Source organism: Antechinus flavipes, chromosome 2 (assembly GCF_016432865.1).
Source record: "Antechinus flavipes isolate AdamAnt ecotype Samford, QLD, Australia chromosome 2, AdamAnt_v2, whole genome shotgun sequence".
In the NCBI taxonomy this organism is placed as follows: domain Eukaryota; kingdom Metazoa; phylum Chordata; class Mammalia; order Dasyuromorphia; family Dasyuridae; genus Antechinus; species Antechinus flavipes.
The window spans coordinates 436,498,972-436,513,702 of record NC_067399.1 but is presented as its reverse complement, the minus strand read 5'-3'; positions in this window follow the sequence as shown (position 1 = coordinate 436,513,702).

Sequence of the window (14,731 nt, the reverse complement as noted above, 5' to 3'; positions counted from 1 at the left end):
CTAGAATCCAAGAAAGAAAAGAGACCCTCAAGAGAAGTATCAAAAGAGATGACCCTGAACTCACTCAGCATCCTCTCCCTATCTCCCACATTATTGGCAGGCAGCCTACACTAGTAGATATAAGGAAAAGGCACAGACTTACACATCAAAAACCTACTCCTATACCCTGGTTCCCTGCTTTTTTCCCCAGTATTGTGAAGAAAGCATTGAGCTTCTGATTTCAGATTGTGGAAATCTGCTGAGGTCTTAACAGGCACTGTGGTCACAGCCCTTCAGAAGACAAAGCCTTCTGTGGGCTGCAAACCAGAGGCACCAGAGCTGAAAAGTACTGAACTATCAGTGCTGAATTAAAAAAATTGAGCAACAGAAGTAGTAGAAGAGGTCATCAGGACAAGACACCCTGAGTGTGTGGAGGGGAAGGGAGAGTTGGAAGAAGTTTGTGCAGCATTCCACCAAGTATGGGGGAAAAGACTATAGCACCCAGATGTAGCCAGTTCTGACATGCAAAAGTCTTTTGGGACATAGATCTAAGCTGGTAAACCACAAATTGTTCAGTGTAGGAGGAGGCTGAGATACTTTAGTATCTAACTCCTAAGGAAACCACAACCACAGGGGAGGAAGTCAGAACATAAGAGGTAAGGAAAACAAATGGGCAAGAGAATGAAATTACCAAAAATTTTAGGGAAAAAACTCAAAGACTTTGAACAGAAACAGATAAACCAGCAATAACAGCAACAACAAACAACACTAAGAACAGGAGGAAATAGAGGATGTAGATTGAGTAAACTAGTTCAGACATCTATGAATAAATACTATAAAATAAAGGGAAATAATCTAACATTGTGTGATTCAGAACATGCTGTGGAATTTGAGAGGAATACAAAACAGCAACATGTTGCTATTTATTCATAGATGCCTCTGATTTTAGAAATAAGATTTACTGAGAAAGTATAGAAAAAACAATCAACATAAAACATTCTGTCCAAACTGGGAACATAATCTCCCATTGCATATAAGGATCTTGGGAATAGAAAGTTCAAACTTAGAAGTATAACTTTAGTGAGACACTTATGTAGAGAATGTATGTAGAAAAGGAAAACTTGTGATACCTGGCTCTAGAAGTTCTTTCTCTTCACAGCATCCTGATAAAGATCCCCTTCATTGCAACTCTCTGCTGAGATACCTTTTAAAAAATTATTTTATTATTATAGCTTTTTATTTACAAAACATATTCATGGGTAATTTTTCAGCATTGACCCTTGCAATACCTTCTGTTCCAACTTTTCCCCTCTTTCCCCTCACTCCCTTCCCTAGATGGCTGATAGTCCAATATGTGTTAAATATGTTAAAGTATATGTTAAATTCAATATATGTATATATATTTATACAGTTATCTTGCTGCATAAGGAAAATCAGATTTAGAAAGAAAGAAAAAAATCTGAGAAGGAAAACAAAAATTCAAGCAAACAATAACAGAAAGAGTAGAACTACCATGTTGTGGTCCACACTCATTTCCCATAGTTCTCTCTCTGGGTGTAGCTGATTCTCTTTTTTACTGAACAATTGGAATTGGTTTGAATCATCTCATTATTGTAGAGAGTCATATGAGATACCTTTTTAAGGATCAAGGTCAGCACTTAACTCTTCAAGAACCATCCTCTGAAGCCATCATCCTTGAGTGATTTTTTTTTTCTGTGATAGTCTGAAGCTACTTCTATTGTTGCCAGGCACTAGCTTTGCTGACCACTGATGCCATCTTTGACTACTTTTGTGATTTCTCACAATTTCGGCTTGGACAGATCTGTCTTAAGAATGAATGTTTTTTAGTCATTTACCCAAGTAAGAAAACAGAAAAAAAAAAAAAAAGAGCCTCATCCTACTTGCACATTTGCCTAGTCAAGACATAATCTTAGCTACCATGGCTAGATGGAAGACAGAGAAGCTGTTTTTATCACCACTTAACTCTGAAGTACTTCTACCTCCTTAGAATTACAAATTAAAAAGATTTAGAGATGAGAAGGTTGTCTCATTTTGTGTGTATGCTCAATTCTGGCTCAGAAATTCATGAATCATCAATTCTTCTAGTTCTGCAGTCAATTAAGAGACTTTTTTTTGGTCATAACATAGTAAAAATCCCTGAATCATCTACATGTTTTCTTGGACTGAAACTAAACTAGGAATGAAGCACACACTTTAAAGATTATTTCTCATAAGCCAATCACCCCCACTATAGTCATATAAAATTGTTCTTTTTTAAAAATCATTTTTCATTTAAAAACATTTGTTTTCTGTTCCTTTAACTACTCCTCCCTCCTCTTGCCCAGACTAAAAATACAAAAAATGATAATAAAACAAGTTCCCACATTGGCCATGTCCAAAACTATGTGTCTAATATCATATATTTTTCCCCCTGAGGAAATTGGGGTTAAGTGACTTGTCCAGGTTCACACAGCTAGAAAGTGTTAAGTGTCTGAGGTCAGATTTGAACTTAGGTCCTCCTGACTTCAGGGCTGGTGCTTTATCCACTGTGTGATCTATCTTCCCCTAATATCATCTATTTAGTCCATCACCTCTTGGTCAGAAGATGAGGAGTATTTTTCATTTTCATTCCTCTGGAATCAATAAGATGTCATAATTCTTTCAAGATTGCATGATATAAAAAAGCAATATTCTTATATTATAAATTGTTCTTCTAATTCTACTCATTTCACTTTGCATCAGTTCATACAAATCTTCCCAAGTCTCTCTGAAATCTTTCTCTTCTATTTATTTCTATTGTTTTACATTGCAAGATAATATTCCTTTATACTAATATGCCATTAATTTGTTCAAACACTTCCCAATTGTTTAGTCCTTGTTTCCTTTGTCTGTCTGTTACCACAAATAGAGATTTTATAAATATTTTCACAAATATATGATCTTTTGCTTTTATTTGATCTCTTTGAAATATAGGTATAATAGAAGTTTTATAGGCTTTTCAAAGGATTGCACGATTTAGTAGCTTCTGAAATCTAGTTCCAAACTGCTTTATGGAATGCTTGTATACCAAACCATGGTTTCACCAACAATGCATCACTGTGTCTGTTTTCTTGCCCCCTCCTTTAACATTTATCATTTTCTATTTTGGGGGGGGGTCAAGGTTGCCAACCAAATGGGTATGAAGCAGAAACTTGGAACTGCTTTAATTGTATGTCTTTTGTCATTAGTGATTTATAGCATGTTTTTTTGTATGGCTACAGATAATTTAGATTTCTTCCTCTGAGAATTGCCTGTTTATATCTTTTGATCATTTATTAATTAGAGATTGGTTCTTGTTTTTATACATGTGAATATGTTCCTTATGTATCTTGGAAAGATACATACATACATACAGAAATATATGTGTGTATATGTATATAAAATAAAGATCCCCTTATTAGGGAAATTTGAAGCAAAGTTTTTTTTGTTGTTGTTGTTTTAATTGGCTATTACCACTATAATCTGAGCAGCAGTTAGGGTTTCTTTGTGCAAAAAAACCTTTAAATTTTATGTAATCAGAATTTTCTTTCTCTTCCATGATCCTATCTACTCCTTGTTTACTTATCAATACTTATCTTATTTGTAGATCCTAAAAATAATTTCTTCTTTGCTACTCTAATTTATTTGTTTTAGGATATTTTCCTATGTAATGTATCCATTTGAAGCTTATCACCAAATTTCTCTCCAGGTTTCTCAGGAGTTGTTTTTTTTTTTTTGGGGGGGGGTGTCAAATTGTGATGCTTTCCACCAGTAACTATGAATTTTTGGTTTATTATCACTAAGTTAAAAAAAATTAGAATTGGGCAAATGGAAGTTAATGGTTCTGAAACTCACAAAACAATAAAATAAGGACAAAATAATGAAAAAAAAATAGAAAATGTAAAGTATCTCAATTAGAATAACAATGCATTGGTGTTCCAGTTTTCCCAACATTTCCTCCAAAATTTATTATTATTTTTTCCCATCATTTTAGCCAATCTGAGAGATGTGAAGTGATTGTCTTAACTTGCATTTTCTGATCAATAGTGATTTAGAGCACTTTTTTTCACATGTCTAGAAATGGCTTTAATATCATCATGTGAAAATTATTCATATTGATTTGATTTTTAAAATTTTTGATTTGATTATTTATCAATTGAGGAATGGTTTGTATTTTTATAAATTTGAGTCAATTCTCTCTGTATTTTACAAATGAGGCCTTTATCAGAAACACTGGTTGTAAACATTTTTTCCTTATCTTTCTGCTTCCCTTCTAATCTTGGCTGCATTGGTTCTGCTTGTATAAATCCTTTTTAATTTAATGTAATCAAAATTATTAGACATCATATTTCAAGAAATTATAGAGAAAAACTTCCTTGATATCTTAGGTCCAGAGGGTAAAACAAAACTTTAAACTACCCACCAATCACCTTGTTAAAGAAATTCCCAAATGAAAACTCTCAGTAATATTATAGCTAAATCCCAGAGCTCCCAGGTCAAGGAAAAAAATAGTGCAAAAACCAGAAAGAAAAAAGTCAAATATCATGAAGTCACAGTCAGAATCACACAAGATTAAGCAGCTTCCCTGTTAAAGGAGTGGAGTTTAGAATATGCTATTCTGGAGGACAAGGGAGCTAGGATTACAGCCAAAAAATCATGTATGCAGCAAACTGAGTATGAAAATATACTCAGGAAAATATGAATATTTAATGAAATGAGGGCTTTCAAGCATTCTTGATGAAAAGACCAGAGCTGAATAGAAAATCTGACATTCAAACACAGGACTCAAGCATTCAAAGGTAAACTTCAAAGAGAAATAAGGGACTAAAAAAAGTTAAATGATTTATATTCCTATATGGGAAAATGATACATGTAGCTAATAATTTTTGTCATTAATAAGGAAGTTAGAAGGAATTTACACAGACAAAAGGGCATGAATTTGAGTCAATTACATTGAGATGATCTCAAAAAAAAAAATCCAAAGGAGTGTGTAAGAAGGATGTACTAGGAGAAAGGAAAAGAGAGAAGTAGAATGGGGAAAATTTCCTCACATAAAAGAGGCATGTAAGAAAGGGGGTGGGGAAAGAGGAAGTGTCAGGTAATGCTTGAATCTTTCATCAGAATTGAAATTGGTTCAAAGAAGGAAGAATATATACCCACTCATTTGGCTATAAAAATCTCTTATCCAATAGGGAAATAGGAAGGAAAAGGGATAAGAGATATGGAGAAGGGGTGATAAAAAGGAGCTCAGATTACGGAAGGCAGAGGTCAGAAACTAAATAGACTTCTAAGAAGGGCTTGGATAAAAAGAGAGAAAGAGAAGAATACACAAGAAAATGGGATGGAAGAAAATATATGCTTATTAATTATATTTACAAATATGGATGGGATAAGTTCACCCACAAAATGGAAATGGAGGGCAGAATAGATTTGAAACTAGAATCCAACAATATATTGTTTACAAGAGACACACTTGAAAGGGAAAGACACATACACCAAGTTAAAAGAAGGGACTAGAGCAGGATCTATTATGCTTCAACCGAAGTAAAAAAGGCAGAAGCAGCAATCATGATCTCAGACAAAGCAAGAGCAAAAATAGACTTAATTAAAAAAGATAATCAGAGAATGTACATTTAGCTAGAAGGTATCATAGACAATGAAGCAATATTAAAGTTTTGCTGCAAGTTTCTCTGAGCCCTCATGTCTCAAATATATAGGGAATTGTGTCAAATTTATAAAAACAAGAGCCATTCCTCAATTGATAAATTGTCAAAAAAAATTGACCAAGAAGTTTTCAGAAGGAGAAATAAAGTTATCTGTAGTCATATGAAAAATGTTCTAAATCACTATTGAGTAGAGAAATGTGAATGAAAACAATTCTAAGCTATCACCTTACACCTATCAGAAATAACAAATACTAAAGGAGATAGGCAGACTAATAAATTGTTGATAGAATTGTGAACTGATTTGATTCTTCTGGAGAACAATTTGGAACTATGTTCAAAGGGTCATAAAATTGTGCATACCTTTTGAGCTAGTAATACTACTCCAACATCTTTATTCCAAAAAGAAGAAAGAAAAGGCAAAAGGATCTAGGTATAAAAAATATTTATAGAAGTTCTTTTTGTGGTGGCAAAGAACTAGAAATTGGAGGGGTAATCATTAATTGGGAAATAGCAGAATGAGATGTGGCATATGATTGTAATGAAATTGTAATGGAATGGCATTATGCTGTAAGAAGTGATGAGCAGAATGATTTTAGAAAAAAACTTGGTAAGACTTATGTGAACTGATGGAAAGTAAAGTGAGAAGAACCAGGAGGACATTGTACACAGTAACAGCAATATTGTAACAGTGATCAACTGTGAAAGACTAATACAATGAAATAAGACAGCCCCATAATGAAAAATGCCATCTACTTCCACAGAGTATAATTTAAGCATACTTTTTTCTAGTTTGTTTTTATTTTTTAAATCTTATTTATTTATTTAATATTTCCCTAGTTACATTTAAAACTATTTTTTCCATTTCTTTTTTTTTAAACTTTTGAGTTCCATATTCTCTTCTTTATCCCCACCCCCAGCCCCTATTAAGGAACAATTTGTGAAGTTAAAGCACTTATAAAGTAACATCATATCATAAAACATCACTAAAAGTCACATCATAAAGTAAGCTTTTTTCACTTTATTTTTCTTGCTTTTTTTTGCAGTATGCTTAATGTGGGTTTATGTTTTGCGTGACTTTGACATATATAATTTTATCATATTGCTCACCTTCTTAATGGATGGGAAGAGATAGGAGTGGGGAAGAGAATTTGGAACTCAAAACTTTAAAAAAATGAATGTTAAAAATAAAGAAAAAAAGGATGTGAATGAATAACAAAATTAAAACTGTCATAGGAAAAGGGAAAAATGCTATTTCCCCTTTTGAGCTAAGGGAAACAAATCTTACTAAATATGTTTTCAGGATAAATGGACTTCTCCCCTATCTTAAGCTTTGTACCATTTGTTCAGTTAGTATCATTGATATTTGTAAGAAAATGGTGTGCAATTCTTGGAAGATTTAGGTCTTTTTGAAAGGAAATAAGTCATTTGGTGATTTAGAGCCCAATCTAATTTTTCACATTCCAAATACATGGAATCAGTTCAATGTAATACAATTAATATTTATCAAAGATCTCCCTCTTTTCTTCTTCCTCTTCTCATCTCTTTCCTTTAGACTCTACTTACTGTTTGTTCCCTAACTCTTACAGCTGCTAGCATTGACCTCTCCTTTTAAAATTTATTTAGTATTTATCTTTTAAATACTTGTATAGTATTAGAGGGCAGACAATTTGGTTTTTTAAAAAATCTTTCTTTTTGCCATTTTGCCAAGTATCAAACACAGTACTGGGCACATTGTGAGCCTTTAATAAATTCTTGGTGATTGATGGATCTAATCTGTGCAACATCAGATCATGTCATAAATGTTAGAGAGCTAGCCTTAGAAATAAAAAATTTGGGGGCAGCTAAATGGTGCAGTGGATAGAGAAAAAGCCCTAAAATTAGGAGGACCTGACTTCAAATACAGCCTCAGACACTTAATATTTACTAGTTGTGTGACCCTGGGCAAGTCATTTAACTCAATTGCTTTCCCCTCCCCCCCTCCCCAAAAGAGGGAAGAGATGAAAATATTTTGATTTAAGTCCTGCTTCTGACACTGATATTGGCCATGGGCAAATAAATTAACCCATCAGTATACCCATAAACTACAATTTGCAGTGTAGATGCTAATCTGAGCAGATGGGGAAACAATTGGGAGGTCTTCATAGCAATAAAACCATGTCTTATAAAATGTGTAGTTCATCATCAAGATATGTAAATAATATTTTTAGGAACCATAATTTCAAGGACCCACATAAAGATTTACCTTCTTTACCTTCACAATTCTTCTAGACTTTAATAGAAAGTCTTTACAAGTTACCATGGCCAAAAATCTTTTTCACCTAGGTGCCAGACTTTTGGTGGTTAATCACTCAGCCACCCATGTTCTTCTACCCTATCATGTCAACCCTATTTGCAGGGATGCTGATAAATGCTTAATTATTGGTTCTCTTGGGGCAAAATATAGTAGGATACTTTACTTTGCATTAACATTTCCCTATCATTTTCTTAGATTCAGAAATCAACAAAATAATTATTCAATCCCTAATTTGTAGTATCTGATAATTTATAGGTTATAAATGCTTACATTGCTCTTCAGGCTGATTTCAACACCTAGACCTATCCTTCACAGATTCTAATCAAATTCTACTTTAATTCTACCTTTCCATTTGAAAGTATCTCATAAAATTCAAATTCTGCTGTTTTTTTTTTAAACAGATTACCCTCCTTATTAGATCTCTTCCTCTCAAGTTTGTTTCATGTTCTTCTAGTCTTATGTTCTGTCTTAAAGAAACTTTACTCTTTTCAGTAGTGTATGTACTCTCTCATGACCCCCAAGACACTAGTCCAAGAAGGAGAATATTTTTCATTCCTCACTTCTATTTCCAGTTATCTACCACCTTCACTCATCACATCTCTGCATTTGAAGTTCACTCTATCTAGATATATCATCCTACACAGATCTGGGAGAGGAGGGAATCACTCATTACCTGAATGAGCCCAAGTTACTCTTCCTCATTTAAGTCACTCTCCCTCATTTCTTGCATATTTATCTTCAAATACCATTCAACTACATACTCAACTCATTTTCCTCATTGCTTCAATTTTCTCCACTTTGATCAATATCCTCCATACCAGATCTGCATCTTTGGTCCCTTGATTGGTGGTTGAATGAATATATACTAGCTCTATAATCTCTAGTTGCTCTAGATATCTCAGTCAAAAATCGTTGATTAAACACTTACTATATGCTATGTGTTATGCTACACACCAGGCTGACCATATTTCACCCAGATATTCACCTAGGTCATTTTATCATCTACCTTATACTTCATAATATCCTCTTACAACCTATTCCTCCCCATCTCCCCCTCCCCCTCCTTAATTTTTCACTTCTTATTTCTGGAATAGAACTGTCCTTAGCCTGCACTTATACCTCAATTTACCATCTCTGTGAGTTCCCAGATTAAAGCTCCCTTCCCTGGCTATCAATCTCTCATATGTGTTACTCTCCATTATTAAAATATAAGTTCCTTGAGGGCAAGGGTCCTCAGTCTATAGCTTCCCTCGCTTTCATAAACAAATTTTAAAGAAAAAGCTGTCTTTCTTACTTCTTGACATTTCTTCAGCTTTTAACATTATTGGTCCCTCCCTCCTCAAAATGCTTTCATTTTTTAGGTTTTTAAGATACTGTAATGTCAAAATTATTTTCTTTCCTTTATGAATAGTCTTCCCCCACCCCAGAGTTTTATTCATGTTCCTCCCTCAAGTAATGGTGTACCTCAGATAGCTTCATTAGGTTCTCTCTTTTTCTCTCTCTACATTCTTTCTCTTGGTGATTTCATTAGTTCCTATTAAGTTCAGCTGTTATCCCTATATAGCTGTCCCCTAAATGTACCCATCTAGCTTTTATCTCCTCAGGTTTAGTGTATCTCCAGAGCTTCCCATCAGCCATCTTCATGTGGATGTCCCATAGACATCTCAAACTCAACAAGTCCAAAACAAAACTCACTAACTTGTCCATTTGACTCAACTCTCCTTCTTTGTCTTTCTTCATATCCCTAAGGTTTAGCACAGGATTTAAACTATATGATGCAATTAAAAACTACATGTTGACTAATTCCTAACTCCCTTCCTTTTACAAAAGATTTTTATTGATATTTCTTTTTATTCCATCACCTTCATTTTCAAATATATCCATCCCTCTCCCTAAACCAAAGAAACATTCCTTGTAACAAAGCATAAAAAGAGAGAGAGAATCAGTTCAGTACAACCAATAGATAAGTCAATTGAATCTGACAGTAGACATAGTTTTCCAAACCCATAGTCCCCAACTTTGACAAAGGAGAAAGAACAGCATTTTCTCTGCTCTCCTTGAAAAACAAACTTTATTACTAGAAGCACACAACATTCAGTTTCTTATTTTTGTATTTTTCATTTGTATTATTGTCATCATGATTATTATTTTCCTGACTTGACTTATTCTACTTTGTAACAATTCTCATGAATCTTACCAATCTTCTCTATATTATCCATACTATAATTCCTTTTAACAAGCTAAATTCTATTACATTCATATATCACAATTTGGTTAATTGTTCCCCAGTTGATAGACAGATGTCTATTTATTTCCACTAAATTCCTTATTTCTGTGGACAACACAAATGGTTTTTTAGTCACTTGGGTCAAGTGACCTGGGATCATTCTCAACTATTCATTCTTACTCACCCTCCTCTATAACTGTCATGTTTTGTTAATTCACCTTTCTACCTTTTCTCTGCTCACAACACAGTAGTTTTAGTTTAGGGACTCACAATCTGGCCAATTGCACTAGCTTCCTATTGGTTTCCCTGTTGCAAGTCAGTCCACGCTAATCCTTCATCACACAGCTACCAAATTGAAATGTTGAAGATGTGAGTCCCCTACTCAAGAATCTTCAATGACTCTCCATATAGTTTTACAGTGATAGTGAAAGTCCTTTGAAACGTGTTATTTTTTTTCAGGATTTCACTTCATTTCATTTTCTCCCCAATACCATACACTTTGTGCTCCAGCCAAATAATCTATTTGTTATTCCCCATAGATGATATTCTATCTCCTGAGGAAGGAATTTGTGACCAAAAAAGAACTAGAGATCATTACTGGTCACAAAATTGAAAATTTTGATTATATCAAATTAAAAAGCTTTTATACAAACAAAACTAATGCAGACAAGATTAGAAGGGGGCAATAAAGTGGGAAAACATTTTTACAGTCAAAGGTTCTGATAAAGGCCTTATTTCCAAAATATATGGAGAATTGATTCTAATTTATAAGAAATCAAGCCATTCTCCAATTGATAAATGGTCAAAGGATATGAACAGACAATTTTCAAATGATGAAATTGAAATTATTTCTAGCCATATGAAAAGATGCTCCAAGTCATTATTAATCAGAGAAATGCAAATTAAGACAACTCTGAGATATTATTATACAACTCTCAGATTGGCTAGGATGACAGGAAAAGATAATGCTGAATGTTGGAGGGGATGTGGGAAAACTGGAACACAGATACATTGTTGGTGGAATTGTGAATGTATCCAAGCCATTGTGGAAAGCAATTTGAAACTATGCTCAAAAAGTTATCAAACTGTGCATACCCTCTGATCCAGCAGTGTTACTACTGGGCTTATATCTCAAAGAGATCTTAAAGAAGGGAAAGGGACCTGTATGTGCAAAAAATATTTGTGGCAGCCCTTTTTGTAGTGGCTAGAAAGTAGAAATTGAATGGATGCCCATCAATTGGAGAATGGTTGGGTAAATTGTGGTATATGAATGTTATGGAATATTATTGTTCTGTAAGAAATGACCAACAGGATTATTTCAGAAAGGCCTGAAGAGACTTACATGAACTGATGCTGAGTGAAATGAGCAGGACCAGGAGATCATTATATACTTCAACAACAATACTATATGATGATAAATTCTGATGGACGTGACCCCCTTCAACAATGAGAGGATCCAAATCAATTCCACTTGATCAGTAATGAACAGAACCAACTACACCCAGAGAAAGAACTCTGGGAAATGAATGTGAACCACAACATAGCATTTCTATTCCCTTTGTTTTTGTCCGCCTGCATTTTTGATTTCCTTCTCAGGTTGATTTTACCTTATTTCTAAGTCCAATTTTTCTTGTGCAGTAAAATAACTGTATGGGTATGTAAACACATATTGTATTTAACACATACTTTAACATATTTAACATATATTAGTCTACCTGCCCTCAAGGAGAAGGGGTGGAGGGAAGGAGGGGAAAAGTTGGAACAGAAGATTTTACAAGGGTCATTTTAATCATACTTTAAAAAGGCACAGAGAGTATAGGGACAAACGACACAAAAAAGTACAGATAAACACCATGGGGGCACAAAGACAGACAACATGGGAATGGGGATGAGAATAGGGTAGAAGAGGACAAAAGATAGAATGCGGAAGAGAATGGGGATACTAAGAATCTACAGAGAGTCACAACCATAGATTAGAGTTGGGAGCACTGGTAGCACAGAACCTTAGGATATGGACGAGTATTCAAGGGAAAGAAATTTGGCGTCTCATTTTTATAGGGTTTTGGTGGGGGGCATTCTAGCTTTTATCCATGACATCTGGGGATTAGTTCGTTAAAAGATCATCTTAAAGTTAACAGTAATACTTTAATGTTTGTTTGTTAACATATAATCTCAGACTTATCAGCAATATTTGATGTTCTGCTTGGTCTTATTGCAGATGTCTGAAGCTTATCTGAGGTTTACAGATCATGGATAAATAGATCTAAAAGATCCTGAAGCAAAGCCTTGCTGGAGTCCCCTGATTTAATACATAGTCTCAGAATAATTTTTTAAAGTTAATTTATAAGATCTGACAAGTAACCATTATGCTTTTTTGATCTATGGAATAGTTGGCAAGTCACTTCTAGGTTCCTCTGAGTAATCTTATTTCTTGCTATTATTACTTAATACTGACTACTTAGAAATTTGCTTATTAAATATTATTGTTCTAAAAAAATTATGAGCAGGATGATACCGAGAAAAATCTTGGAAAGGTCTCCATGAGCTCAAGCAAAGTGAAATGTATTATGTACATAGTAATAGCAAAGTTGTAGGATGATTAGCTGTGAATAACTTTGCTATTCTCAGCAATACAATGATCCAAGACTACTCTGGGGGACTTATAATGAAAAATGCTATCCATATCCAGAGAAATATATCTAAATACAGATTGAAGCATACTTTTTATTTACTTTCTTTTTTCTTGAGGGTTTTTTTTGGGGGGGGTTGCAACATGACTTTTGTGGAAATGTCTTGCACAACTTCACATGAACCTTCTCATGGGAGGTGGTAAAGAGAAGAAGGGGAGCATCTGGAACTCAAACTTTTGAAAACAAAGTAAAAAATTGTTTTACACATAACTGGGGAAAATAAATAAATAAATGTGTGTGTGTGTGTGTGTGTGTGTGTGTGTGTGTGTGTGTGTGCCACATTCTTCCCAACCCTAGTAGAATGTTAACTAAACAGGTTAGCTTCATATTCATCTTCCTAACCCCTTATATAATAAATGGTACATAGGTTTGCTGAACTGAATTGAACTGAATTATTGAATAAATGAGTGAACCTGGGAATGTGTGCAACAGAAGCAAGTAGTCCTTATTAAGTGAAAAATGGCAAGGAAGGGAAGAGAGAAGGAGAGAATAAAATATGTTAATAATAATTGTATATACTCAGAGTGAGTAGGGGACAACATGAAAGGAAAAAAGAATCTCTCCTTTTTTTTAAATAACTTTTTATTGACAGAACCCATGCCAGGATAATTTTTTACAGCATTATCCCTTGCACTCACTTCTGTTCCGATTTTCCCCCTCCCTACTTCTACCCCCTCCCCCAGATGGCAAGCAGTCCTTTACATGTTAAATAGGTTACAGTATATCCTAGATACAATATATGTGTGCAGAACCGAACAGTTCTCTTGTTGCACAGGGAGAATTGAATTCATAAAGTAGAAATAACCCGGAAAGAAAAACAAAAATGCAAGCAGTTTATATTCATTTCCCAGTGTTCTTTCTTTGGGTGTAGCTGCTTCTGTCCATCCTTGATCAATTGAAACTGAATTAGCTCTCTTTATCGAAGAGATCCACTTCCATCAGAATACATCCTCAAACAGTATGGTTGTTGAGGTATATAATGATCTCCTGGTTCTGCTCATTTCACTTAGCATCAATTCATGTAAGTCTCGCCAATCCTCTCTGTATTCATCCTGCTGGTCATTCCTTACAGAACAATAATATTCCATAATATTCATATACCACAATTTACTCAACCATTCTCCAATTGATGGGCATCCATTCATTTTTCCAGGTTCTAGAGGAAAGAAGAATCTCAAATGAGGGTCCTTGTAGTTAGATCTATGTTTGGAATGTGAGCATAAGGGAAAGATCATTTGGCCATCAAACCTCAGATGAGGTTATATTTACTAGCAATCTGTTTAACCTCTATGTCCATTTCTTCATCCATAAAATGGGGATAATAATAGCATCCACTTTAATCCCAATTGCCTTGCCAAAAAAATGAATGTGTCTAAGTCCATGGTACCTATTTATCCACAATGCCATAATCTTATTTCAGAAATTCATCCCTTTTTTCTTATACTACTATCATAGCCTCCTAATTAGTCTCCTTGACTTTCTTTGGTCTTTGGCATTTCAATGCATCCTGCACAGGTTTCCAGAATTATATTCCTTATTTAGGAGTCTCTGATCACATCATTTTTTCTACTCAAAAACCCATTGACAAAATGAAGCCCACATTCATTATCCTGGCCTTCAAGAACCTCTTATCTCATATTTGGTCCCAACTTACTGTTCTAGCTTTATTTCATAATCTAGTGTAATTGGCCTATTTGTCATTTTAAAATACAAAATTTCTCACTTCCACACCTACATTTATGCTTTTCTCTTCACTTAAAATAGCCTAAAGAGGCCATTCAAATCTATAACATCCTTCAAAGCTCACTTCTAGGTCACTTCTCCAAAAAACTTTTATTTGGTCCTCCCAAATGGAATT